The 27,536-nt window shown below is 42.3% G+C and overlaps 1 protein-coding gene and 1 pseudogene across 2 annotated transcripts in view; both read left to right on the top strand.

The window, feature by feature from the left end:
* Positions 1 to 27,536, top strand: part of PIEZO2 (piezo-type mechanosensitive ion channel component 2) — a 478,725-nt gene that overhangs the window by 19,491 nt on the left and 431,698 nt on the right. The window lies entirely within an intron of this gene.
* LOC105542386 lies at positions 14,877 to 15,444 on the top strand (annotated as a pseudogene). Its single transcript, XR_001006464.1, has one exon. The product of XR_001006464.1 is annotated as a 60S ribosomal protein L21 pseudogene (transcript).

Below are 27,536 nucleotides of genomic sequence, written 5' to 3' on the forward strand. Positions count from 1 at the left end.
CAACTCTTTGTTCCTTCCACAATTATCCCATGCCCTTAATATCCATTCCCATGCCTGTTCTCCAGATTGCTGTTTATATAAATTAGAGAACTCAAACAGTGCTTTTTGAGTGTAGCACACTTCCTCATGGGTCACACGCTCAACCTCACGTTTAGGCACCTGCCAGGACTTTTAGTCTATTTATAGGTCTAGAAGCAAACAGGTGTTGGGAGAAGGCCTCTGAGGAGAATCAACATTATCTTGCCTGGCAACTGCCTCAGGGGAGGCCACCACTGTTGCCTCAGGTAGCACAGGGTTTATCTCCTCAGATAAAGGTGGAAAGGCTGATGGCAGCATGGTTCTTCGGGAGAGGATGTTGCCACTACTGGGGATGGGGAAGCTGTTCCTTCCAGCAAAAAAGGTTCATCACAGTTTACAAACTCAGCGTCCCCAGCTTCATCTGGGTCCTCCCACACGTCCCCATTCCAAGTTGCAGGGTCCTATTCTTTTTCAAGCAATGCCTTCGCTTTAACAGTAGACACCTGGTGAGGCTGTGCATGTATCTTTCATTGCAGGTCAGCCACTCATGATAAGAGCTTGTGTCTGTTTTTCCACAATTTCAGCTCTTTCTGTACAGGCGATAAAACTCTCACTCAGAGCAACCTTAGCAGATTTGAGGCTCAGTATCTGCTTCTGAAGCCGGGAGACAGAATCCCTGAGTTCATCATTTTCTTTCATCACTTTGTCCACTGAACTTAGGAGCAACCAACCAAGAACATTATGTTCCTTGGTTCTCCACATATGGTCAAAGATATTAGGTATAGGGTCACTAAACTCCTTGCCTCTCATGGGTGGTGAATCAGGAGTGTCAAATGCATGTATTTTGCGTACTCTCTGAACAGTTGATGCCGAGGACTATCAGTGTTCTCTATACTGTTAGAAGTAGCGTCCTTAGCATTTTCGGGTCTAATCATATTAAACAGCCAACTCCAGAAACTCCAAAACCAACGAAAGAACTCTGTCCTTAATATTCTGTTCCTCTAGAACCACTCGTGGTACCAAAATCTGTATTAGTCAGGGTTTTCTTAGAGGGACACAACTAATAGGATACACACACACAGACAAGTATATGCATTTATTTCATATATACGTATATACATATATATGTATAAATATAAAGGGGAGTTTATTAAGTATTAACTTGCATGATCACAGGGTCCTGCAATAGGCTGTCTGCCAGCTGAGGAGCAAGGAGAGCCAGTCTGAGTTTCGAAACTGAAGAACTGAGAGCCTGATGTTCGAGGGCAGGAAGTATCCAGCACAGGAGAAAGATGTAGACTAGGAGGCTAGGCCTGTCCCTCCTTTTCATGTTTTTCTACCTGCTTTATATTCGCTGATTAGATTGTGCCCACCAGATTAAGGGTGGGTCTGCCTTCCCCAGCCCACTGTCTCAAATGGTAATCTCTTTTGGCAAGACCCTCCCAGACACACCCAGGATCAATACTTTGTATCCTTCAATCCAATCAAGTTGACACTCAGTATTAACCATCACATTCAGATACTGCTATTTTTGCTTTAAGTCCTTTGCACTGGCTGTGTGCTGTGATGAGCATTTCCCCCTATATCTCAGCCTAAATGTCACCTACTCAGGGACCTCTTTCCACACCCCTCAAACACCTGGTCCTGGTCACTCACCAGCATACCACACTTCTGTCATTATTTCCACAGGACTGTCTCAATTCTTTCATGTTAGTAAGTGGTTAGTAGTATCCGCCTCTTGCCTCCTTCTCTCTCCCCCAACTAAAGCATTTGTTCCAGGGAAACAAGCTCCCACTCTCTGTCTTATTCCTTGCTGTACCCACAGTGTCTCGGGTAGGGCCTGGGCTGCAGTAAGCTCACAATAGTTAAGTTCTTTGCCTTAAATGTTCACACAACAGCAATGGAAATGACACCAGTATGTTCATTCATTCCTCCATTCATTTCAGTCTCTGTTTCCTCATCTGTAACATGGAGGTAACTACCTCATAGGTCACCGGGGCTTTAAAAACAAAAAACAAACCAAAAAACCTAATGTACTTAAGGTATTGTTACACAGTGTCTGGCATATAGTAAGCATCTAATAAATATAAATTATTATTGTGATATTGATCTTTCATTGATTCATTCAACAGACATTTACTGGTCTATCAATATGGCTCGATTCTGGGTATACAAAAAACAAAAAATGTATAAGGCATGACTCCTCCTCTTGAGATCGTCTTTAAACCATAGATAGTTCAGCTTCTCTGTAGTTCTCAGAATAAAAAAACTGCTGATGCTGTTCCCCCCCAGATCATGTGCGTCCTTGAGTATTTTGAGTGATGGTGGGAGGTGACCAAGAAACTGGCACTAAAGGTGGGAACAGGACTGTGTGAGGAGCGCCCTTTACCAGGCCTAGGGGACAGCAGGACAGTAGGATGGAACAGTCATTGCGGTGGCCATGGGCGCTCAGGCTGGCGCAGTGCAATGAAGTGAGTCCTTGCATATGAACAGAAAGGAGAGAGGGGAGTGATGCTGGGCAAATAACAGACCATTCCTCACCACCAAAACCTGCTTTTGGAAAATAATTTAATAAAACTATGATGGTAAAAACTTCATGTTGAACCTACTGGGAATATTGACTTTAAAAAAGGGAGGTGGAGGCTTTAAACCAAACCAACAGATCTCTGTGCGGGGGGGCCACATGGCTCAGCTACCTGTGCTGCAGGCCTCTGGTGGGCACGGACAGAACTGCCCACCGTTCTACTTGTAAGGCAGGTCTAGGGGTAAGTACAGACTGAAAATTAACGTATTTGGGAAAATAAATGGAGTTATTATGCATGCTTTGACAACACTCTGGATAAAACCACAGTCACGTGCCACTTGTCTGTCCATCTTCCGGTAGGCGCCGTTCTTCCTCTGCCGTTGGGCACTAGAGTTGCACTGGCAGCCGTCGAGTTAGCAGGTGTGAATGACTCTCTGTGTATTTTTCTTGCCCTGTCTTATCTCAGGCTCACTCAGCCACTTCATACAATCAAATTGGCAAAAGTCAATGCTGGCAGGGACTTCTAAACACTTTGGAAGAATTGGCACTGCTCAGAGAGAGGATCCAGAGTTGCTGTCAGTGGGGACTGGACTGTTGTCCTGCCCTGAACTAGACTCTCTTTGCCTGGCGTAGAGCTACGCAATCCCGGCTTTTAAGTTTCTTTTCCTCTTTCGTTATGGTTACAACAGGACTTCATAAAACCAGGATGCTCTTCCCTGCAGAGTAATTTTTATGTGGAATGGAGTCTGTCTTGGTTTTTCTCAGATGTATTCAGGAAATAATCCCACAACGTAATGAAGCGTGCTGGATTCTTAGCACCAAACATGCGTTTTGTCAGCTACACAGAGGGGTCTAGTTGTATATGTGATAGGAATGACTTGTTTCCTTTCTCAAGTATCTTCAGATAATGGCAAAAGTTGGATTTTAAAGTGTTGAAATGCCACATTCAACATTGTAAGTGTTGCAACGATGCTGATGACTTAACAGCATTGTCTTTTGTCGGACACATCAGAGTTTTTAAAACATATTCGCATACTTTTTGAATTATCGCCCGGCGAATTGTTTTTGTATTTATAATGGTTTTCTTGCTTATTGCGGTATCCCCATCCTGCCTGGCAGGATAGACGGTGTGTGTATTTTGTATGTGTGCATGCATGTGTGTGTTCTTTCTCCCATTTAATATTTTCAAATGCTCCGTGGAACGGGTATGACTCTAGATTTTACACATGAGGAAATGAAAGGAGGAAAGGTTTTACATGAGAAAACAGAAACTCAGAAAAATTGTCTAACTTTTATTTTGTGGTTAAATATCAAGAAGGTGGTAGATCTACACCTGGACTTAAAGTTTTTTAAAAATTTGAGTCCAGTATACTTTCAGGTACAAAAAAGCTTTTCTCAACAAGTACTGACCCTGATAAATGGTCCATAATCTGGCTCTTTCAATCTATTTTCTCCATGTCTGCCAGAGTGATCTAAGGTGAACATCTGGCTATGTACAGTCCAGTGCTTAAAATGGAGCACTGGCGTTTAAAGTGTATTGTTTATTCTGAGGGGACAGGTAAAGGGGCTAGGGTTCCCTGCTGGATTTTTCCTGACTCTACCTACAGGAAAGATGATCTCATCATCTCTCTGAGGATCTCATCCTGGGACTTGAGCCCTGCCCAGAGTTAGACTTCTGCTGGGTACCGAGACACACGCCTGCCAGTCTAGAGGGGCAGGTGGTGGTGGGTGAGTGGTGCTCCCCAAGTTCCCATCAAGGGACTATCCAGTTTTGGGAACCCTTAGCTTTAACTGCAAAGGTTTAACATGCTGAACATTCGGCACGTATCTTTTAGAGGAGATTTGTGCATGAATGCATATCCTGCGGATATTTCCAACTGGCATTTTGGGGTTCTTTTTACTATTGCACAGTGATGCAATATTTCTTTGGCTTGACACAATAAATGATTTCTTAGGTAACACAACAAATGCTGGGCAGAACTAGGAAGAATTCATTGTCTTCATTCCTTTTGGGTCTCTATACAGTAGCCGTTGTGATCCTAGAGGAATGGAAGGTAACCAAACGATCTGATTGCAGGTGCCTCAGTCTCCCAGGCAAATATTGAGCAACTCACATTTTCAGCTGCAGGCTAGCCTATGGTTATCTCTTACTGGATTTTTGCTTGTTCATTCATTCAACACATATGTGTCAAATATCTATTGTCTGCCAGGCACAACACTATATATACTTAGCTAAACTCTGGTTAGTTTAGCTTTTTGTATTTGTTGATTTATTTTAATTGACAAGTAAAAATTGTATGTGTTTTTGGTGTGCAACATGATGTTTTAATGTAAGTATACATTGTTGAAGGGCTAAATCAAGCTATTTAACATTATCTCACATACTTTTCCTTTGTGGTGAGAACACTTAAAATCTCCTCTTTCAGCAATCTTAGTTTATCTTTTTAATAAGACTGCAGTTCTCTGTAATGTATAGAGAGTAACTTAAATCAGTTTACTGGTTTTTTTTTTGACGGAGTCTCAGCTCTGTCGCCCAGGCTGGAGTGCAGTGGCCTGATCTCAGCTCACTGCAAGCTCCGCCTCCCGGGTTCCTGCCATTCTCCTGCCTCAACCTCCCAATTAGCTGGGACTACAGGCGCCGCCACTACGCCTGGCTAATTGTTTTTGTATTTATAGCAGAGATGGGGTTTCACCGTGTTAGCCAGGATAGTCTCGATCTACTGACCTCATGATCCGCCTGCCTCGGCCTCCCAAAGTGCTGGGATTACAGGCGTCAGTCACCTCACCCAGCCCAGTTTACATTCTTCAACAGGAAAGGATTCATCCCTAAATATACTGTGGTCACATTTCACATGAATGTAGAGTGATCTCTACTAATTAATTTAATTTAGTAATGTTTTACTTGTCTAGAAATTTCACAGCATATAGCAGATTTTTCTTTGCTGGACTTAGCATGTCTTCATTTCATTAGAAAGCATTAGTAATTGTAACATCTACTTTACCTGCCCTATTTAAATTAGCACTTTAGAGGAAGGAAAATTAAAATCCAATTAAAATTGGATGCAAAAGCTAAGTGTAATTGTGTATATCTAGAAAGACTAATATTCCATTTAGTGCAAATATGTATGAAACCATATGCATAACCCACAGTAAGCTTTTGTGATCTGTTGGGACATGTTTTTCTCTACTTTGAGTTTCTTAGGAGTCAGAATTATTTTAGAGCTGTTATAGTAAGCAACATTTTCTTAGACTAGTTTAATAGATTCAAATATGTTCATTCCAACAGATTAAAAAAGTACAATGCTTACTTTTGGAAAAAACCACATTATATGTATGTATTGATATATAACATAGATATCAATGCTATCATGTAACTTATATATAACATATACATAGATATATATGTTATATAAATAAAGATATATTATACATATAACCTTAATTCTCAGGGAAGTAAATGATAAAGACTTGTCATCTTGTTTGCTTTGAAACTCTGATGTCTAAGGATTTTATAAAATTAAACTATCAGCCTGTTAGAATGACCATTATGGCTGCATCTGGATGAATAAAATTTTATCCAAGTGTCTTATAGATAAATCTTACCATATTCAAGGACTAGAAGTCTGAGACTATCTCTCCTCAGTAATGTTACTAATGAGTTTCACCTCATTTTTTAATTAATAGAAATACATTCTTGAATAACGATTTTGAAAAATTCGTTTCAGAACTCTGGTTTGTTTTCTATGCATTATTGCTACTAGTTTTCATGTTGACAGATGAAAAGAGAATGACCCTATCAGATGGAAGATATTGTGTGAATGGTTGTTCTCAGGTCAGAATTTCGAGGAAGGAAAATTAACATTTTAAGTTTTCAGGTAAAATTTGTGAAATAAAATTCTTAGTGATGATATTCATTGTTATTTGCAACTGCTGAGGAGTTTACAAAACAGTTCCTGGCTAATTGTTTAAAATGAGAGTGTTAAAGGTAAATCTTGATAGTGTCTACTAATGGTCCTGGGAAAGTAAAAAGTTCTAAATAAGACTGAAAGAAGTCTTCTCCCCAGGCATGGTGGCTCAAGCCTGTAATCCTGGCACTTTGGGAGGCCAAGGCAGGCGGATCATGAGCTCAGGAGATTGAGACCATCCTGGCTAACACGATGAAACTCCATCTCTACTAAAAATACAAAAAATTAACCAGGGGTGGAGGCGGCGCCTGTGGTCCCAGCTGCTGGCGAGGCTGAGGCAGGAGAATGGCATGAACCCGGGAGGCGGAGCTTGCAGTGAGCCAAGATTGCACCGCTGCTCTCCAGCCTGGGTGACAGAGCAAGACTCGGTCTCAAAAAAAAAAAAAAAAACAGAAAAAAAAAAGAAAAGAAAAGAAAAGAAAGAAGTCTTCTCATTTTCGTGCATGGTTTTTATAACGAAGCTAATAAGTGGAATTCACATGATAATTGAACTTGTTAATTGGGCAGAGAACAAGGAGAACTTATCTACAGATCAAAGAGAGGTTGAATGCACCTATATTTGGTCATGAAAATATGTCCTCTCATTGCTGGATTTAATCGTGTAATAGAGATCATTTTCACTGCTTGACCACATTTGCTATCAGAGACTTTGACCTTTCAGACTGAAATCTTTTGGAATTCAAATGAAAGCCCTGCCAAGAGATATTTGAGAAGGCTGGGGAGCACCGGACTTACTGGGCAAGCCGAATTCCTCAGATATGTGAGAATGAACTCATGCTCCCTCAGCTTTGAACTTGTTTAAAAACAGGATCTTGCTCTGTTGCCCAGGCTGGAGTGCAGAGGTGCAGTCATAACTCACTGCTGCCTTGGACTCGTGGAATCAAGGGATCATTCCACCTCAGCCTCCCCAGTAGCTAAGACTACAGTTGTGCACCACCACATCCGGCTAATTTTAAAATTATTTTTAAATTTTTTGTAGAGACAGGGTTCTACTATATTGCCCAGGCTAGTTTGGAACTCTTGGCTTCAAGTGATTCTCTTGCCTTGACCTACCAAAATACTGGGATTACAGGCATGAGCTACTGTGCCCAGCCAATTTTTGTTTTGTTTTGTTTCTGACAGAGTCTTGCTCTGTTGCCCAGGATGGAGCGCAGTGGCATAATCTTGGCTCACTGCAGCCTCCACCTCCTGGATTCAAGCGGTTCTCCTGCCTAGCCTCCCGAGTAGCTGAAACTAAAGGCGTGCATCACCACACCCAGCTACTTTTTGTATTTTTAGTAGAGACAGGGTTTCACCATGTTGGCCAGGGTGGTCTTGAACTCCTCACCTCAAGTGATCCACTCACCTCGGCCTCCCAAAGTGCTGGGATTATAGGCGTGAGCCACGGCACCCAGTCAATGTGACCAGCCAATTTTATATTTTGTAATAAAACAATTTGCTTAAATTAAAATGTGATTTAATTTACGTATATTTGTGACTTAAACAAAATTGCAAGTAAATTTAGGACCAGGGAAGATATATTCTTTCTCTAAGCACAGGTCCCAGATCCATAGGTGCAATAGAAATGGTAACACAGCCTTGCATAGTTAAGTATTGAAGTCATGTTTACACAAATATCTTCAAAGTCCTGTAGCCAAGATTGTAAAGATATGTCATTAGATTTACAGTTGATTAAATATGGAGAATTTTCATAAATTGATGGTACTTCTTTAAAGCTTCCTTTTTAAATTTTCTTCTTTTTAAGGTTTTGGGATCAGACCAGAGGCCGTTTAGTAGTCTTTGAACTCCGTGGTGTGTGGAATCATTGGTTTGTTTTCCTGCCTAGAAACCTTGTCGTTCCTCTCTTCCTGCCTTTGCCCCTACCAAGGCACTTTATAAAATAGCTGGTGCTCAATAAAACCTGTCACTGTTTTCTTTTTGCCAATTTCTGCATTTGTCCTGTTTAAATGCTGAAGTGACTAACTTCCCTCAGGGTGCAAAATATGCACCAAAGAAAATTTAGCTAACAATGCAAATCAACAAACCTTATCTTTTTGAGAAAAAAATCCCTATTTTGTGGTAAATATTTTTCATGCAAAAGATGCCTCCGAACTTGCCCTTGAGTCATGGCAATATAATTTTACTGGTGCTTTGGAACAGATGAGAAGTTTAAAAGAAGACTGGGTGATTTATTAACCAAGTATTACATAATGAATTCTGGGCTGATGTTATCTGTGGCTGGTGGTCATTTTAGAGACAGATAGGTCTGGAATGCTGGTTGGCAACATGATTGCAACACGACCACATTGTTGAGGGACTTAGTGCCCTGTGCAATTCTGACTGGTTCTGATGGATGCAATCTGATTATCCTGATTATCTTATAACTATTCCAAGTCATAACATGGAGGTACATTGATCTCTAAAGCTTACATTTGCGTACAAAAACCATTGCAATTTATGAAGTATCAACTAGGTAGTAATTTCAGGTTGTGGTTGATTTTTCATTGCTCTCATATTCATACTATTGTTTATTTACTGTTTGAAACTCTGAGACTAATACTTTAATGTATGTTAAGCCACAGAAAGGAAAGCTATTTTGCAACAGTCACCTCCCACATCTATTCCTCTAGTGTGACCTGGCACTGGCTATGACAAGAGGCAGTGTTTAGATGGAACAAAGGGCTAGACTCAGCTTCATGTGGGTGGTTCAAGTGCTGTATTTATACTCCAGAACCAAGTTTTGTTGCCTTCTCCCTACTCTAAAACCCCTGCTACCTTCGTAATATTTCATTGTGTTAATATAGCTCATAGAGCTAAATTTTTGCTTTTAGCAGAGAAAGTCACAAACACAGTTCTTTTAAAGTATAATTAGGCAACGGCAGTTATCAATTGACGATGTTTTAATTAAGCCATAATAACTTGGTTTTATTTGTAATGAAATGCAAGTATTTGGCCGGGCGCAGTGGCTCACGCCTATAATCCCAGCACTTTGGGAGGCTGAGGTGGGCGGATCACGAGGTCAGGAGGTCAAGATCATCCTGGCCAATGTGGTGAAACCCCGTCTCTACCAAAAATACAAAAATTAGCTGGGCATGGTGGCGTGCGCCTGTGGTCCCAACTACTCGGGAGGCTGTGGCAGGAGAATCACTTGAACCCGGGAGGCGGAGGTTGCAGTGAGCCAAGATTGGGTCACTGCACTCCAGCCTGGGTGACAGAGCAAGACACCATCTCAAAAAAAAGCAAGTATTTGTTCTATTGCTTTTCCTCCATTCACCTCCATTCACCCAAATAACTATTCTTCTTATCTTTTTAGTATTACTACAAATCAGTGAAGGTGTACATTCAACTCTCTTATTTTCCTCCTCCCAACCAATTCATATTCTTTTAGAGGTTCTACAAGGGAAACTGCAACTACATGACAGGATGTAAGTGTCCATAAAGACAGATTTTTCTATGTTCCAGTTGCTTTTAAGGTGAGGAATTAAAAATTCTCCAGTATAATTTTGTCTGTATTTCTTACTTTGGGTCTAACTGTGTCTGCAACCATATCTAAGATATTTACCTGTACTACAAATTTTTCCTGCAGAGTCAGAGTCAGAGGCTTACGTTTCTCTCTCTCTCTCTCTCTCTCTTTTTTTTTTTTTTTGCTGTAATTAACCTGATCTGAAGGATGTGATTTTCATTTGACCAATTTATTAAGTTAAAAACTCATTGTGAAACAGTATTCCCAATCAGAATTTGTATCAGTGATTTACCCTTAGGAAATTATTTTACAATAAATCAGGGCATGTGAGAAGTTTCTCATACTTTTCATTCCACTTCTTGATAGTATGTTTTTTCTTTTTACATTGTTTCTGTTACGAAACATTCCAGCATTGGTCGGCATTTGAATGAGATCCAAAGGTTAGATGCAATCGATCCCGCCTTACTATTTTGTATAATGTTCTGATGCTGCTTGGAATAGTTTGTTCTCATCTTAGGCCACTTGGAAAGCAATGATGCTAACACATCTCAGGGTTGTCACTCCAGGCACCTCAATCAATTGTGCAGTGGAATAAAAAGGAAATGGGTATGAAAGAAGGGCCAGTCTGGGACAACCCCTGTACCCCCAGGGCCCCTCCAGGTCACAACGTTGGAGAGGCAGATTGTGTGGAAGTCAAGGTCATGCACTGTGGAACAAGACCGCTTGGATTCACATCCTGGCTGCCGACCTTGGACTGTTTGCTTCACAGGTACCCATTTGTAGGGACATCTGTACCCCGAGGAATCATTTACACAAGTCGAATAAGCAGATGATGAACTTAACAGAGGTGGAAGTAAATGTCAGCTCTGTGGAATGTGTCAAGAAGTTTATGGGGATTGAAGGAAACATAAAAATTGTTACATGTGTGCTGACAACATAAACTTTTAACCATCCAACTAGTACATAAACAGAAAGCTTAATATTCTTAGTCAAAGAAATAGAAGCCAATATGCTGATCTGAGGACCCTCTTTGAATGCAGCTACTGTATCCCTTGCCTTTCAAGTGGCTGTATTTGAGTGTGACTATCCTTGAGGAATTCAGTCTGTTGGAAGCGGAAGGCACTGACTTCATACCCTTCTGTGGGACTCAGTGATGCTCCTGCTGAAGACTGACACCTAAAGAAGAGCCCCATTGATTTCACAGCCTCTCCCACCCAACATGTTTTAAAGGTTAGCTGGATCTTTCAAATAGAGGCCACATTTTGATCCCATATACAAACATCCAAAGGGACATTTTCTTTCTCCAATAGAAATGTTTAAATTTGCAGGCTTTGGAAACTAAGATTTACTGATGTAGGTGATGAGTAAACATTTCGGAAAGCATTCTAAACAAACTTTGTGTATTGCATTGAATTTATGTAAATCAGTACACTTTGTGTATTAAATTGAATTTATGTAAATCAGCACGGGATCTCTTTCTCCTTGGAGAGAGAGAAAAGTTGCAATGAACACCATTGTCGGTGTCTTTCAGGAATTCCGTGACCAGTTGGTAAGTGCTTCTGGAGCTGTCACGTTGAGGTTCCCAAAGGCTAGAATGTGTGCTCATCAGCTCGTCAACCAGATCCTTGGTGCCGGTTATTTACAAATCGAATTGTGAAATCTGTATACTAGAATGATTTTGATTTATTTGATTTTTATTGATGCATAATAATTGTACATTTTTAGGGGGTACAGGTGATATTTTGATGCAGGCAAATAATGTGTAATGATCCAATCAAGGTGTTTAGGATATCCATCTCCTGAGGCACTTAGCATTTTTATTGTGTTGGAACGTTTCAGATCTTCTCTCTTACCTACTTCGAAACACACAATTTTTTTTTTTTTTTTTTTTTGAGACAGAATCTTGCTTTGTTGCCCAGGCTAGAGTGCAGTGGAGTCTCGGCTCACTGCAACCTCCACCTCCCGGGTTCAAACGATTCTTGCCTCAGCCTCCCAAGTAGCTGGTACTACAGGCACATGCCACCAAGCCAGGCTAATTTTTGTATTTTTAGTAGAGACAGGGTTTCATCATGTTGGCCAGGCTGGTTTTGAACTCCTGACCTCAAGTGATCTGCCTGCCTTGGCCTCCCAGAGTGCTGAGATTACAGGTGTGAGCCACCATGCCTGGCTGAAATATACAATAAATTATTGTTAACTACAGTCACCCTACTGAGTTATACAGTTAGATGGAATAACATTCAGTAGATAAATGGAATTTTTTTTTTTTTTTTTTTTTTTTTTGAGACCAAGTCTCGCTGTGTCACCCAGGCTGGAGTGCAGTGGCCCGATCTCAGCTCACTGCAAGCTCCCCCTCCCGGGTTCATGCCATTCTCCTGCCTCAGCCTCCTGAGTAGCTGGGACTGCAGGCGCCCGCCACCGTGCCCGGCTAATGTTTTTGTATTTTTAGTAGAGACAGGGTTTCACTGTGTTAGCCAGGATGGTCTCAATCTCGTGATCCGTCCGCCTCAGCCTCCCAAAGTGCTGGGATTACAGGCGTGAGCCTGTAATCCGGCCCGTGCCCGGCCTGCAAATTTTCACACCCAAATTCTTTCACACCCAAGAAACAGATCACCCAAGCATTGTTGAGGTGCATTTTCACACCGTTGGGCAGCTTCCTCCTCAGGAATCCCTTGCACATCTTCTATTAGTGTTTTTGGGGCTCAGAGAAACTCTGCCCTTCATGGGCTCCCCAAACTCCTAGACATTTCCAAAATCAAATACCAGATAGGATTTGTAAAGCTGGATATTGAAGGCAGTGGGCATAATCTGAGCACCGGTCATGTTTTTACTTGCATAATTGTCTTAAAATCCTTTATGATGAATATTGGGAAATAGCAATTATAGCTACTGTATCTTTACGGGGTACTGTATTTTGTTTGTTATTTACCTCTAAACACTGTGAAAATACATTTTAATTACTAATATTTCCTCCTAACCTAAAACATATTTGAGAAGTTTCTCCCAAACCAGTTAAAACTTAAAAATATCTATTGATATTTACGTTTCTTTTCCATATGTACTTGTATTTTATGTTATTTATATTTTATCCTTTAAAGGAATAAAACTTCTCTTCATAGGCTATGACATTCATCCATGTTTCTGTCCCTCTCTACTGGGACACAAACTTGTTTAATTAAATATAGCACTTACAGCATTTTATTTCACATTTTACATTATAGTACAGTAATTTTGTCTGATATTATCATTGCCAGATAAAAATACCAGATTCCCACTGAAATCTGAATTTCAGATAAACGTAGCATTTTTTTAAAGTATAGAATGCTTCTCACAGTATTTTGGACACTGAAGGTTACTTATGTTCTCCATATTCATATATTTTTTGCTTAGGACTTTATACGTATGTGAAATTCTGCGTTCTTCTCTTATTAGTATTATATCATAATATTTGTCTCAATACATAGGCTTTGTGGTTATTACTTGAATGGCTGTATGCTGTCATCATGGAATTAAATCCCATACTTATCTAACATTTCCCTATTTGGGACATTTAGGATGTCTTAACTATTTTTACTTCCAGCAGTAATTTAAAACCTATCCTTGACCTCAGAAGAATTTAGAAAGTGTAGCATGGATAGAGATGAACATAAAACAAGGATTTTGGTTCTTTTGTAATGTTTTCTTAATGTAATTTTCTTGTAGGCTATTTTAAACTTAATAACTATGTATAAAACTCAAATTTTCAATTAGCAAATGTGTAGCAAATGAACATATTTATTTATCCCAAACACTTAATATAGGAGTATTTGTTTCTGAATTCCATGTTTGATGGATACTCATTTAACTGTCTATAACCAAACCATCAATCCTGAATAGCTAAGTCTGAATGTACCAAAAACTTTGAAGCTCTTTAATATTACATAGAAAACAATAGAGCAACCTGGAAATCATTAAATTTGGGGAGAGACAGAATAAAAGAAGAGGATCTTAGTACTTAGGAATGTTCATGTTGTCCTTACTTATAACCAGATTTAGATGATTTCCACACTCCTTGCCTATTTAGTTCAAAGTCAAACAAATTGCTCCTCTGTTGTTAGTTATCTGATTTAAGAGCTAAGTTAGTGGAAGTATTGATGTTCAGAAATGGCTAGTGAGCTTCTCTGTATTTCTTTGATGATTCAGAAGCCCTCCAGCCTTACCTTACTCTTGGTGGTAATTCCTGACAATCTGTGAAAATGTTCTGTGTCCCGTGCTGTTAACTGTAGCCTATCTGTTGGCACTAGCTCTCTTTTCAAATATGTGGGGAAAAAAACACCCTAGCTGCCTTTTTTTTGTTTTGTTTTGTTTAAGATGGAGTCCCCCTCTGTTGCCCAGGCTGGAGTGCAGTGGCACAATCTCAGCTCACTGCAACCTCCACCTCCCAGGTTCAAGCAGTTCTCCTGCCTCAGTCTCCCGAGTAGCTAGGATTACAGGTGTGCACCACCACACCAGCTAATTTTTGTATTTTTAGTAGAGATGGGGTTTTGCCATGTTGGCCAGGCTGGTCTCGAACTCCTGACCTCAAGTGATCCACCTGCCTTGGCCTCCCAAAGTGCTGGGATTACAGGTGTGAGCCACCGTGTCTGGCCGTCTTTGCTAACTTTAGAAAATCCTTTATTAGTAAAGACAGTTGTACATGCCTCTTTCTTGTCATTGTAAAGAGCTCTATTGTAAGACAGTGTCCTAGGTAGATACGCTTTAAAAGTCGTTTGAGAGGAGGTTTCTGAGAGTCTTGAGTGTCAGACTCAAAAATTTGGAACTTGTGCAGACAGGCACCATTACACGAGTGATAGCATCTCCCTTAATGTAAACATTTAATGTGTTTACTTTAAGGTTATGTAATGCAACCAGACTAGTGTAATGACTTATTAAAAGAGGCGTATAGCTTTCTTTACGGCCGGAACCGCCATCTTCCAGTAATTCGCCAAAATGACGAACACAAAGGGAAAGGGGAGAGGCACCCGATGTATGTTCTCTAGGCCTTTTAGAAAACATGGAGTTGTTCCTTTGGCCACGTATATGCGAATCTATAAGAAAGGTGATATTGTAGACATCAAGGGAATGGGTACTGTTTAAAAAGGAATGCCCCACAAGTGTTACCATGGCAAAACTGGGAGAGTCTACAACGTTACCCAGCATGCTGTTGGCATTGTTGTAAACAAACAAGTTAAGGGCAAGATTCTTGCCAAGAGAATTAATGTGCGTATTGAGCATATTAAGCATTCTAAGTGCCGAGATAGCTTCCTGAAACGTGTGAAGGAAAATGATCAGAAAAAGAAAGAAGCCAGAGAGAAAGGTACCTGGGTTCAACTGAAGCGCCAGCCTGCTCCACCCAGAGAAGCACGCTTTGTGAGAACCAATGGGAAGGAGCCTGAGCTGCTGGAACCTATTCCCTGTGAATTCATGGCATAATATGTGTTAAAAAATAAAATAAAATAAAAGACCTCTGGGCTGAAAAATGTTTCTCTTCATTGAGTAGAAGTGTGATGTCCTATCCCGCAAAGAAATACTTAAAGCAAATTTTAGTTGTGTCCTAATTTATTATGTAATGTCTTTCCTATTCAAATTTAATGTATTCCTTGCTGAAGGATGTAAGGTAACTTATTGTGCAACGAATTACTCAGTTGGTTAGAAAATGGCCAGATATTATGTGTGAAATATTTGTACTGGTTTGAAGATAGTTTTAAATCGTCAAGGAAGAAATAAAGTAATTTTTTTTTTTTTTTAGACAGTCTTGCTCTGTCAACCTGGTTGGAGTGCAATGGTGTGATCTCGGCTCACTGCAACATCTACCCTCTGGGTTCAAGCGATTCTGCCTCAACCTCCTGAGTAGCTGGGACGATAGGCGTACGCCACTGTGCCCAGCTAATTTTTGTATATTTAGTAGAGACGGGGTTTCACCATGTTGGTCAGTCAGGTCTCGAACTCCTGCCCTCGTGATCCACCTGCCTCGGCCTCCCAGTGCTGGGATTACAGGCATGAGCCACTGTGTCAGGCCATATAAAATAAATTACAAAAATAAGTGGGATGTAATCTATTGCATTACAATTAAGCTCAGGATCCAGAGTTTGCTTTTGAACCCTAAAAAAACACATTGTTTAAAGTATCCATTCTTTGTGTGTTATATACTAGGTTGGAATTACTTTGACCATGCATGGAACAGAACTCAGAAAATAATAGTGGTAATAGCATTTGTGTTAGGACATTGTCTTGCTGTAACAATATACCACAGACCTGGGTAAGCAGTAGAAGCTTACGTGGTGGTTCTGGAGGCTCTGACGTCCCAAGGTAAAGGTGCTGGCAGGTTTGGTGTTGTATGAAGGTTTGGCCTTCACTTACCTCTTGATACTTCCACAAAATATTCAATTGAATATTTTATTTTGAGATAATTGCAGATTTACATGGAGTTATAAATAATAAAGATTCCTTGTACTCTAAAAAAAAAAAAAAGAGGTGTATAGTTTTTGAAGATTATCAACATGGAATGATATTTGATTACTTGGTGCATCCATTACATTAATGTAGTGAGCTCCACTGAACATCAACAACGTTGTCATAGACTTGGCTTTGCCGTAGCTATTGAAGCCACATGAATATTTCATCACAGTCAAGGTAGTGCTGTGATAAATATTAAAAGAGGCCAGTGCTAAAAAATTACATCTGAAAGGATTATGTGGTTGAGAACACACCAAGGAAAGTCAGGACCCAAAGGTGGACATCCTCCACTTCTGTTCTTTCTTTCTTGTCACTCCTCGGGGGCAGTTTGGGGGACAGTGGCCAGGAGGGCCTGCATTGTCACAGAGAATGTGCTAAGGGGATGACTACTTGCTAGTCTTTGAGTAGTTCCTTTTTTCAAATAAAAAATGAATTCAGACTCAGCTGGGCGCAGTGACTCACGCCTGTAATCCCAGCACTTTGGGAGGCCAAGGCGGGCAGATCACGAGGTCAGGAGATCGAGACCATCCTGGCTAACACAGTGAAACCCTGTCTCTACTAAAAATACAAAAAATTAGCCGGGAGTGGTGGCGGGCGCCTGCAGTCCCAGCTACTCAGGAGGCTGAGGCAGGAGAATGGCGTGAATCCAGGAGGCAGAGCTTGCAGTGAGCCGAGATGGCACCACTGCACTCCAGCCTGGGTGACAGAGCGAGACTCCATCTCAAAAAAATAAACAAACAAAAAAGAATTCTGACTTAGGTAAGGAGACTGTTCATCTGAAAAGACTATTGTGGTAGAGGTAAGGGTTGTGACCATGATACCTTCCAGGGCCTCCCAGGTCTGTAAGAAAGGGCTTTTCTGTTATATAGAGGAGTGCAGGAGTACACAAGGCTGTGAGGGTGGCAGAGCAGGCAGCAGGATGGGACAGTGAATCCACACATCCGGAGGGTTTTCCCTGAGGTCTGTGGATCCTTAGGAGGCCCTTCAGGAGGGATGTCCTGTTGCTTGCTCAAGGGGGAGTCAAGTTTGGTCAAGTTGTTAGTGGGCATTTTGTCCAGTTGGTCAATGGAAGCAAAGAGTTTGGCTAATAATTTTTGAGAAAAAGATTGAGTACACGGAAGGCCTGTGTCTGGCCTTGGAGGTAAATACGGTGTGCATCTGTGAGTCCCATGTAAGTCACACGGGGAAGGGGGGTTCTTTGCAGTCAGCAGTTTCCTGGAAGACAAAAGGGTTTCAGGGGCTGGGGTGGGAGAGGATGTTAACTGTTGCTGTTTTCCAGGAGCATAAAGCCCAGGTAAATGTCAACATTGCCCCTTTATACCAAAGGTCTGTTTTTGGGATTTCATCAGTCAGTCAGCCAGTTCAGGTCCACAGTTCTTGAAGGCCTGCATCGTGCTGGGCACTGAGTTAGGGACCAAAATGTTAAACACACCAGGACTTTTATCCTGTAGGTCTGAGTCTGGAGAGCAGATTGAACCTGAGAGAACCCTGGGAGGCCGTCTTAGATGGACCCAGAGGCTGAGAGAACCTGAGGATCAGGATATTTGGATTCTGCACAGACTGGCTGGCTCCTTCTTCTCCGTAGCGCCTCTTCCTCTTGTGGGTGACCTAACTACAGAAGGAGAGGAGGAACCCACATGTTCAGTTCAGTCCTGTGGCATTATGCATTTCCCAATGGACAGTAGAGCACCATGTGTCGCTTGCATTATTTTCAGAAAGTTATGTAGGCTTGTTTCTGTGCCGAATCTGGCCATTGCTGACTTATGACTGAGTGTGTAAGTCTTCCTTACAACCCTGGTGAGCCTCTGACTAGTCTGCAGTGTTTATGTGGTTGCGATAGCTGCTCCAAGGCCAATCTGTGTTAACGTTGTTGATGTGCAGAAGACTCATCGGTCGGTGTAAAGTTTGGAGACTTGACTCTCAGTAGTTCCATGTAAATAAATGATGGAGTTGGAGTACATATTTTGGTCACGACACTTAGATTCTGATGTTGTAGGCCCCTTTAATTGAAGTGTTGAAGGGTTGCTCTCAGAATGACTGGACCAGGCCTTTACTTAAATGGGTGGATCAGAATATCTCAAATAACTGTTTTTAATTTATTTTAAACTCAGATGACCTTCCTGATACCAAACAAAAAATAACCTCAGTTGATATTCAGAGCTTGAAAAGTCACCATTATCTTTACAAATATCCAAATATCTGATCCTGTAGATACAAAATATCTAGAGGATTACTTAAATTAGAAATACATAAATATGACTATCTGGTTATTTTGTATTCATAGGAATTCATCATAAACCTAGAAACTCCATCTTTAAAGTTTAATCATTCTGAAAAGTCTTAAAATCCTTTCAGCTGTGAAGTTCTGTATTAATATAAAGGACTGTGAAATTTCATTCACAGCTTCCCCACCCTTTTCCCTCGTCAGTCAGAACCTCAGAGGATTCAGGGGACTCATGAAGTGGCCTGCAGAAGATCTTTTCTTTGAGATCTTGTGTTTTATCTTAAAAGAGACACATTTTTATTTGAGTTTATAATCTATCCATGGTTGTTTTGATCTAAAAATAATGTTTTAAGTTGCTTCTCATCAAGAATAACTTAACCTACAGGAGACTAGCTCCTGGAAGGAGCCAGGCTTCTGCTGTGCGTGCTTTGGGTGCAGACTGGGGCCTGGCTACGGATTCCCCGAGGGTGTGACGGTGTTGGTTCAAGAAGCCTTGTCGACTTCAAAGTGGGGATTACATGTCCTGTGAGCACAGGAGACAGGAAGTAGGGGGTGGCAGGAGAAGAATTGGATCAGGACTCTTAAGTTCAAGTCCCTACAGGGTCCCAGGCAGGGCGGGCCCTGAAGGTGGTATAGAGCATGGCCATGGCACCACAGCTTTGGAGGACCTGGCCACTGGGTGGTGCATGCTTCTCCAGAAGGGGCAGCCTATTGTTGCCATGTGCCACGTGAGCCTAGTTTTGCCAGATGGTCTAATTTTTTAAAAAGAAATTGGAAATCTAGGTGTTTCTGAAAAGTCTTACATTGGTTCAGGACTTGGTTAGGAAAACAAAAGCCACTGTATGTAATCCGTGTATAAAGCGTTTAAATAGAGGAGATTGCAGGCTATACCACCATTGAAAGGGATGGGAAATGAAGGCCAGGGAAGTTCTCACAGACCCCAGAGATGGCCATCTGTGGGACCCAGGTGCAGCCAGAGTCCTGGGCTGGCCTCAGAGCCTTCTGACACTCCTGGGCTGGCTGTGGCAGCCAGCTGCCCCTACGCTCCTGCTCCTGAGCCTGAAGAAGCAACTGTAGGCACTGAGGTGGGCACCTCCCTAGTGCTTGGGGAGGCTTCCTGTCTGTCCTCTGCCCTGTCTGCCCTGGTGTCCCTTTGCAGCTGCACTGAAGCATGTCCACTTCTCCTCCCTTCCAAAGCCCTGCAGTGGCTCTCACCGTGGACTCTGACGCAGACCACGGGGAGGGGAGTTCGCAGGGCACAGCATCCTGGCCTCACCTCGTGTGTGGAGCAGACCTGAGGAGGGGTGGCAGTGACCCAGTGGATCACAGACAATCCAGCCTGCCCCTAGACTTCAACTTTAAAACACTGTGCTGGTCAGTACTGTGTGTTCTAAAGGAAATACACGTGTGGGCCAGAGCTGCTTACCATCAGCTTGACAGAGGCAAGGCAGGAAGCACAAGACCTGGCGTGGGTGGGGCCGGGGAGGGGTGGAAAAGACGACGAGGCACCATGTTAGAGGCCACTGACTCGCTAGCCTGGCCTGGGGCTGCTCACCGGCTCCATCTGCTCCCCTGCCCAGCACTGTCTGCCTCTGAAGGAACAGTGGGGCAGCTCCCACTCCCCAGCTCTGCTGTGTCTTTGCTGTTTGAGGAAAGGCCCAGACACTTAACTCAGGTGAACGGGTGGACGAGGTCACATGGGGACCCCATGGGACTTGTGAGGACTGATGGCCGCAGCGCCATGCCCTGTCAGCCAGAATGTCGGGGAGGCCCAGCTACCAGCATGGGATGATCTTTCTATCGTCTTCTTAAAGAAAATGATATTTCTGGAGAAGAAAGAACAGAATTGAGATTTACCTTTTAAGACATTTTATGTGTATGTTTATCAGAAAAATGAGGAGGCTCGCGCCTGTAGTCCAGCACTTTGGGAGACTGAGGCGGGAGGATGGCCAGGAATTCCAGGATGCAGTGAGCTATGATCACACCACTTTACTGCAGCCTGGGTGATAGAGTAAGATGCTGTCTTCAAGTAAGAATAATTTTAAAAAGAAGAGGAAAGGCTGAAACTTCCCAAGTTGTAGTCTTGGGAAAATGAGGACATTCCAGTTCCTCCTGAACCTGTCATTGTCCACCCACCATGGAGATAAAGATGGAAATGGAAGAAATGTGTTTTCAGACTCACATGGTCAAATGTTAGCTTTGTCCCAATTCTAGCCCTCTACCTTTCTGTCTGACTCCTGATTAAAAAAGAAATTCTTCCGTTCCACTTTAGATGACTATAATAAAGTCAAGTCTAACTAGAAATTTCAGTCAAGGAAAAGCAAGAAAAGAAAGATCTGTAGAAAAATCTGTATATCTAAGATTTCAGCATCTCACTTGTATCCAGAATTGACAAACACACACACGTTTTGCTTCTTCACATTAAGGGTTCTGTTTCTAGTACCTTTTGTTTTTTGTTTTTTGTTTTTTTTTGAGATGGAGTCTCTGTCATCCAAGCTGGAGTACAGTGGTATGATCTTGGCTCACTGCAACCTCCACCTCCCAGGTTCAAGCAATTCTCTTGCCTCAACTTCCTGAGTAGCTGGGATTACAGGTGCATGCCATCACGCCTGGCTAATTTTTTTGTATTTTCAGTAGAGACGGGGTTTCACCATGTTGGCCAGGGTAGTCTCGAACTCCTGACCTCAAGTGATCCACCCACCTCGGCCTCCCAAAGTGCTGGGATTACAGACGTGAGCCACTGCGCCCGGCCTGTTTCTAGTTCCATATTGAAATCCGAGATACATCCCCCAGCTCCCACCTGCCACCCCATCAAATAGCTAACGGAGAAGGCCATTAAAATACGTGCCCAGTAATGGTGATTTTCATAGCACAGAGATTTGCCAAGGTGACTTAATTCAGCAGTACCTTTGACTGGAACTTTTTCCCCTCCTTAAACGATCATGTGGACCATAAAGTGCTAATAAAATCTCCAGCTGCACTTCCGTGAGGTTATGGACGTGGCGGAGTTGTCGAGATGTGTGGTTTGTAAGCTGTGCAGACTGTTTACTCGGCGTCCTTAGGAGAGGGATCATGTCAGTTCCCTGACATGATGTCACCCTTTGCCCAGGGTGCTGGAGACAGAGGGGCCTCTGGCAGCTGCCGTTGTTGGTGGGCTGGGCTCGCCCACACCTTGGTGCTGGTGGTGCTGACAGGGGGCAAGTTCTGCCCAAGGAAAGATAACCTTGTTCTGTTGAAAATCTGTTGGAAAGAGTTCCTGTGCAGGACAAAATCCACATGAGTGTTGAACACTTCCTTCGGTGTTATTTGTGTATTTTTTTACTGATGTGCTGGAGAGGCCGTGCGAAGGCTGGAACGAGCTCTGGTCTTCAGCTTGCCAGTCCTGAGCTCTGCTGCAAACCCGCGGTGGCATGAGCATTTCCCCTTGCACCTCAGTTTCCCCTAACATGAGACAAACAAGACCCGCCACAGAGTGGGTGTGGGAATAAAATCAGACAACGTATATGCAAATATGTTATACACTGTGAAATCAATGTCGGCCGTGACTCTTACACATGTTGCATTTAACAGCTTTTCCAAGTCAGCTGATCATACTATAATCTTTCCCTTCTAAGACTCTGCAGGTAGAATCTGGCTATGTTTTAAGAACAAAATATCATGCTTTTTAATTTGAGGCACATTTTTTTTTGTTCTGTATTCTTTTTTTTTTTTTTAGAGACAGAGTCTCGCTCTGTCGCCCAGGCTGGAGTGCAGTGGCACAATCTGGGCTCACTGCGAGCTCCGCCTCCCAGGTTCACGCCATTCTCCTGCCTCAGCCTCCCGAGTAGCTGGGACTACAGGCGCCGCCGCCACGCACAGCTAATTTTTTCTATTTTTAGTAGAGACGGGGTTTGACCCTGTTAGCCAGGATGGTCTCGATATCCTGACCTCATGATCTGCCTGCCTCAGCCTCCCAAAGTGCTGGGATTACAGGTGTGAGCCACTGCACCCAGCCTGTTCCGTATTCTTTTTCGAATGAATGCAGAGCATATTGATGTTACTCATTGTATATAGAGTTCCAGTGAGAATTTTCTGTAAGTAATTTCAGTGGTAAACCAGTCACCCTAACTCCTGTATTAAGTTAGTATTACAATAAATACCAGTGAAGGAGAATTCCTATGCATTGGTTGTTTCTGTGGAACCCAGTTGACTTTGATTTTCTCCCAGCTCTACTTGGAGGTAAAAATCGGAACACGTGAATATAAAGAATATACGTTTAGTAATGTCTGCTGTGTACTTAAAGCTGTTGCCACGCTGCATATACGTGCTCTGGATTTCCATCGGTTTGCAGAAATGCGGAGGGAGGAGGACGTGTTTCCCTTTGCTGCAGGCTTCGTTATTAGCTTTCATAATTAAATCATACTTCCAACCCTCTCGCCTTAATGTAAAATTACCTTATGATTTATTAAAAGAGAAGGTGAAGTTACAGGGATTCGTAGTGGCCTCCTTGAAATGTATTAAGAATTTTAGGCAGGGCCAACATTTCAAACTCATTAATATTAAACGTGAGTCTCAGTGTTTTGAGTGTTCTTTAATGCCATCATTCAGAAGAATTTCTATAAAAGAAATCTGACTATCTTCCTGTAAACCACATAATACTGCACATAAAATTTTAGACATTTCTCTTGTAAAAACAGCTTCAACTGAGTTTTTTAATGTTTTACTTTGGAGAAGCAGAAAAAATTCTCTGTGCATGAAATTATTATATATTATTTTATTCAAATACTAAAATTTTATCTGTTTATTTTCAGTTTACTGTTATCAGCCCAGAATTCCTGATTCTTGGTAATCTGATAACACCCTCTGGTATATTTGCTCATACTTTGAGAACAAAGGAAGCTTATCATGGTATTTTAAAGTATAATAAGAGTAAACACTTCTATTGTATTTATGACATGCTATGCACTGTTTAAGTCTTTTACATACATTTAATCCTCACAACAACCCTACAGGATGCATAATGTTGAGGTGCACCATATCTATAGAAATGGGCTCTATCTTTAAAAGAATTCAGACAGCTTTTTAATCTACCTCCCCTTCTGTTTGCTAAAAAGGGTGTGAAAAGTTGCCATCACTGAATTCAGAGAAAGAAGTGCATTGGGGGGTCAACCAATGATGTTTTTTGTCAGACTGAAGCTTTGCTCAGTTCCTAGTCAACAACTCTACGGTCTATCTGCTTAGGGCTTAGGGAAGTCCCTGAGATGATTTGTTGCTCAGCCAAACTGTCTCAACTCCAGTGGGGAGCTGTGGTAAGCCCTAGAGCAGTGACTTAAGTGTTTGCAGGTGGCTTAGCCCCAAAACCAGTCCTAAGCCATTTCTTCCCATGGAGGTCTCGGTGAAAGGAGCATTGCTCGTCTCTCTTTGTGAAAAGATCTTTATTTGTGAAGGCATTCACTGTATGCCGCTACCCTTGTCCCCTGCCAAGCTGGGTGCGGTGGCTCACCCCTATAATCCCAGGACTTTGGGAGGCTGAGGTAGGAGGATCACTTGAGCGCAGAGTTGGAGATCAGCCTGGGTGCCATAATGAGACCTCTTTTTCACTAAAAATTAAAAAGAAATAGCCTGGTATAGTGGTTTGCGTGCTTGTGGTCCCAGATTCTTGGGAGGCTGAAGCAGGAGGATCACCTGAGCCCAGGAGTTCACGGTTGCAATGAGCTATGATTGGACCACTGCACTTCAGCCTGAGCAACAGAGCGAGACACTGTCTCAAAAAAAAAAAAAGAAAAAAAAAAAAGAGAGAGAGAGAGAGAAAAGAAAAAAAATGACTACCAAGTGGGTTTCAGTATAATGTAGCATTTTTAGTTATCTTAAGATAACAATGACCAAAATACATTTTAAGAATGTGTTCATGAATGACTTTTCCTCCCATGCCAAACAGTGAAAGCTGAACGTTTCAAATAAACAGAGAGACTCTGGGAATGACCTAAATCAGTTAGATAACCCTACAGAAGAAGGACTAGATTGTTTGGGAGTAATTGTGGCCCATGAAGCCCCTGATCTTTCCTGGAGAGAATCAATGTAAATGTGTTGCTGGTTGTTGTCCAACATTATTTTGCTTATCTTTCATAATATAACTTTTATATGGTTACGGAGCTTTACAGTCAAGCCTCAGGCAGCACCAGCATTCATGAAACATTCCCCAGCTCAGGCTGGCGCAGGACACGTGATGTTGAAATATTGCTTTGTAGCGGCTTCCAGGCTTGTGTGGGACCATGTGGTCAGACTCCAGCACTGTGCAGGTGATGATAGTTGTACAGATAAAGGATGAGTATGTTCATTTTGTCAAAACCCCACACCTAAAGCTTTCTCAGCTCATAACAAGCAGGAGAGAATGAGAAAAGCTGTGCTGGGATTCTTACCACGTGGTAGTTTGAAGTGTGGAAGTGTGTCGTGAGGATGAAGATGTGAGGTGCTGGAATGCATTTCTGAGATATTACATAGCCATAGATGCATTACAAATGGAACATATTCTAGTCGAGTTTAGTTGTGTGGTTTCCAGGCTAGAAGAATAAGTCTGATTTTTAAGTTCCCTTTCAGCCAAGGCACTGAGTGTCAAATGGGCATTGTGAGTCCATATTGGTTTGCAGTGTTTGGGCTTGTAGCTCTTTTTGGTTGCAAGCTTCAGAAGCAAAGCCAAATCTTGGTCAAAGAAAAGGGGCAGTTTATTGGTACTTCCTCCATCATGGCAAGGCCTGGGACCCAAACCTCAGTCCCCTTCTCCATTTCTTGGCTGTGTTTTCTTCTGTGGTGGTGTCATGCTTAGTCAAGTTGTTCTTTGCCAAATGATAATAAGTGGTAGTTTTAGGCTAACAGACTTTGAGCTAGTGATTCCATGACAAAAGTATCTCTTTTCCATTAGCTCCAGCGAAAGTTCCAGAGAGGACACGCTGTGGCCCTGCTGGGATCGCAGCACCAAACATTGCAGCTGGGGAGGGGGCCTCATTAGCCAGACCCAGTCACACCCAGTCACACCTTGGACTGGAGTGGTCCAGCCACTCCTGGACCGTATCAAGCATGATGGAGGAGAGCGGTCCCCAAGAGAAGCAGGTGCCGTTACACTGCGCTGTAGTTACATCCCAACATCTCAGTGGTTTGCAACAACAAAGGTTAATTTCTTGCCTGCCCTGCGTGTTCATGGCAGCTTGGCTCAGCCGGGCCCCAGACCTCTTCGTTGTAGGTGGGCTGAGAAAGCAGCCATCCCTGGGCACTGCCCACCTTGTGACACGGGGAGAAGAGAAGGTGGTTGACCATGTGGTAACCCTTCTAGACAGTCCGCTTGGGCAGGACTTCAGGCTTCAGATGGCTCCAGGCCAGCTTTCTCTCCCTCCCAGGGGGCCGTCCCTGCCCCCACCCCTAGAGAGAAGGGGCAGCTGTGCTCATTGATCTCTGCTGCCAATTCAGAATCCCTCGTTGGGAGAAAACTCCAGGCCACAGTGTCTCCCAAATCCAAAAGACACAAATCAGACTGTCTTGGTCTAGGAGGAAGAGCCCCCTGGCTTGAGGTGGGGTGGCTGGGGCTAACAGCATAACTTTCTGCATAGGATTCTTCCTCATGATATTCTCCCCACACTGCCACCTTTCACATTCTGAAAGTCTGTGAAAAACCTCCAAATTCAGGTCTCCAAGTGTTACATATACCATCTCCTGGTGCATTATGCATTTGCAGGGTGCGTCTCATACTTCGGTACTAGACATATATTGCCATCCCAGTGAAAGCTATGATACTAAGAATCCAATTTTAGCATCCTATTACACTATTGTCTTCAACTGGAAATTAAGACATGAAAACCAGTAACTTTCAGTGATCCAAGTGTTTTGAAAGTGAAATTAAAAATATGACCAGTTAGCTGGGTATGGTGGTATGTGCCTGTAGTCCCAGCTACTCAGGAGGCTGAGGCAGGAGAATCGCTTGAACCCAGGAGGCTGAGGTTGCAGTGAGCCAAGATTGCTCCACTGCACTCCAGCCTCCAGTCTCACCAAAAAAAAAAAATGTATATATATGTGTGTGTGTGTATATATATGTGTATATATGACCAGCATCTGTCTTTTTTAAGGAAGGCCATGTGCTTTTAAAGTTTGTTGAAACTTACCCTTTGCTTTTCTTATTTTTATTTGTGCTTGGTATTTTCTCGAGACCCAGGGGCACAGAAGCAATGGAGAGTCACAGTTTTCTGTGACCTGTCACTGATTATGGTCACACTGGAAATTCTCAGTAAGGAAATGGAGATGCCAGTTGTTATAAAGGGATTGTTATAAAAGGCTTAAGCGTTTCATTTTCCAGTGTGTATTCTTCAGTTGGTTTAAACTGAAATCACACAGAACAATGTTCTTTGTAAAATGATTTTTTTGTTAAAGTTCAAATTCTATCTGGCTTAGCAGTAGAAGCACATGAATTGGCCATTTGGATGGATTATGTGTGAATGGACCTTGGATATCATGTCTCCATTACTCTTAATAAATAAAAATCTTGCCTGTAATCCCAGCACTTTGGGAGGCCAAGGCAGGCACATCAGCTGAGGTCAGGAGTTTGAGACCAGCCTGGCCAACATGGTGAAACCTCGTCTCTACTAAAAATACAAAAATTAGCCGGGTGTGGTGGTGGGCATTGCAGTGAGCCGAGATTGCTCCCCTGCACTCCAGCCTGGGTGACAAAAGCAAAACTCCCTCTCAAAAAAAAAAAAAAAAAAAAAAATTCTGTTTGACAGTTAAAATAAAACTATTTTAAAGAGCATGAATTGTACTCAAAAGGTCATAAGCAAAACTCCGTCTCAAAAAAAAAAATCTGTTTGACAGTTAAAATTGCTTTAAAGGGCATGAATTGTACTCAAAAAGTCATAAAAAATTATTGTATAA

The sequence above is a fragment of the Mandrillus leucophaeus genome, unplaced genomic scaffold, assembly GCF_000951045.1.
Source record: "Mandrillus leucophaeus isolate KB7577 unplaced genomic scaffold, Mleu.le_1.0 Scaffold257, whole genome shotgun sequence".
Lineage (NCBI taxonomy): Eukaryota > Metazoa > Chordata > Mammalia > Primates > Cercopithecidae > Mandrillus > Mandrillus leucophaeus.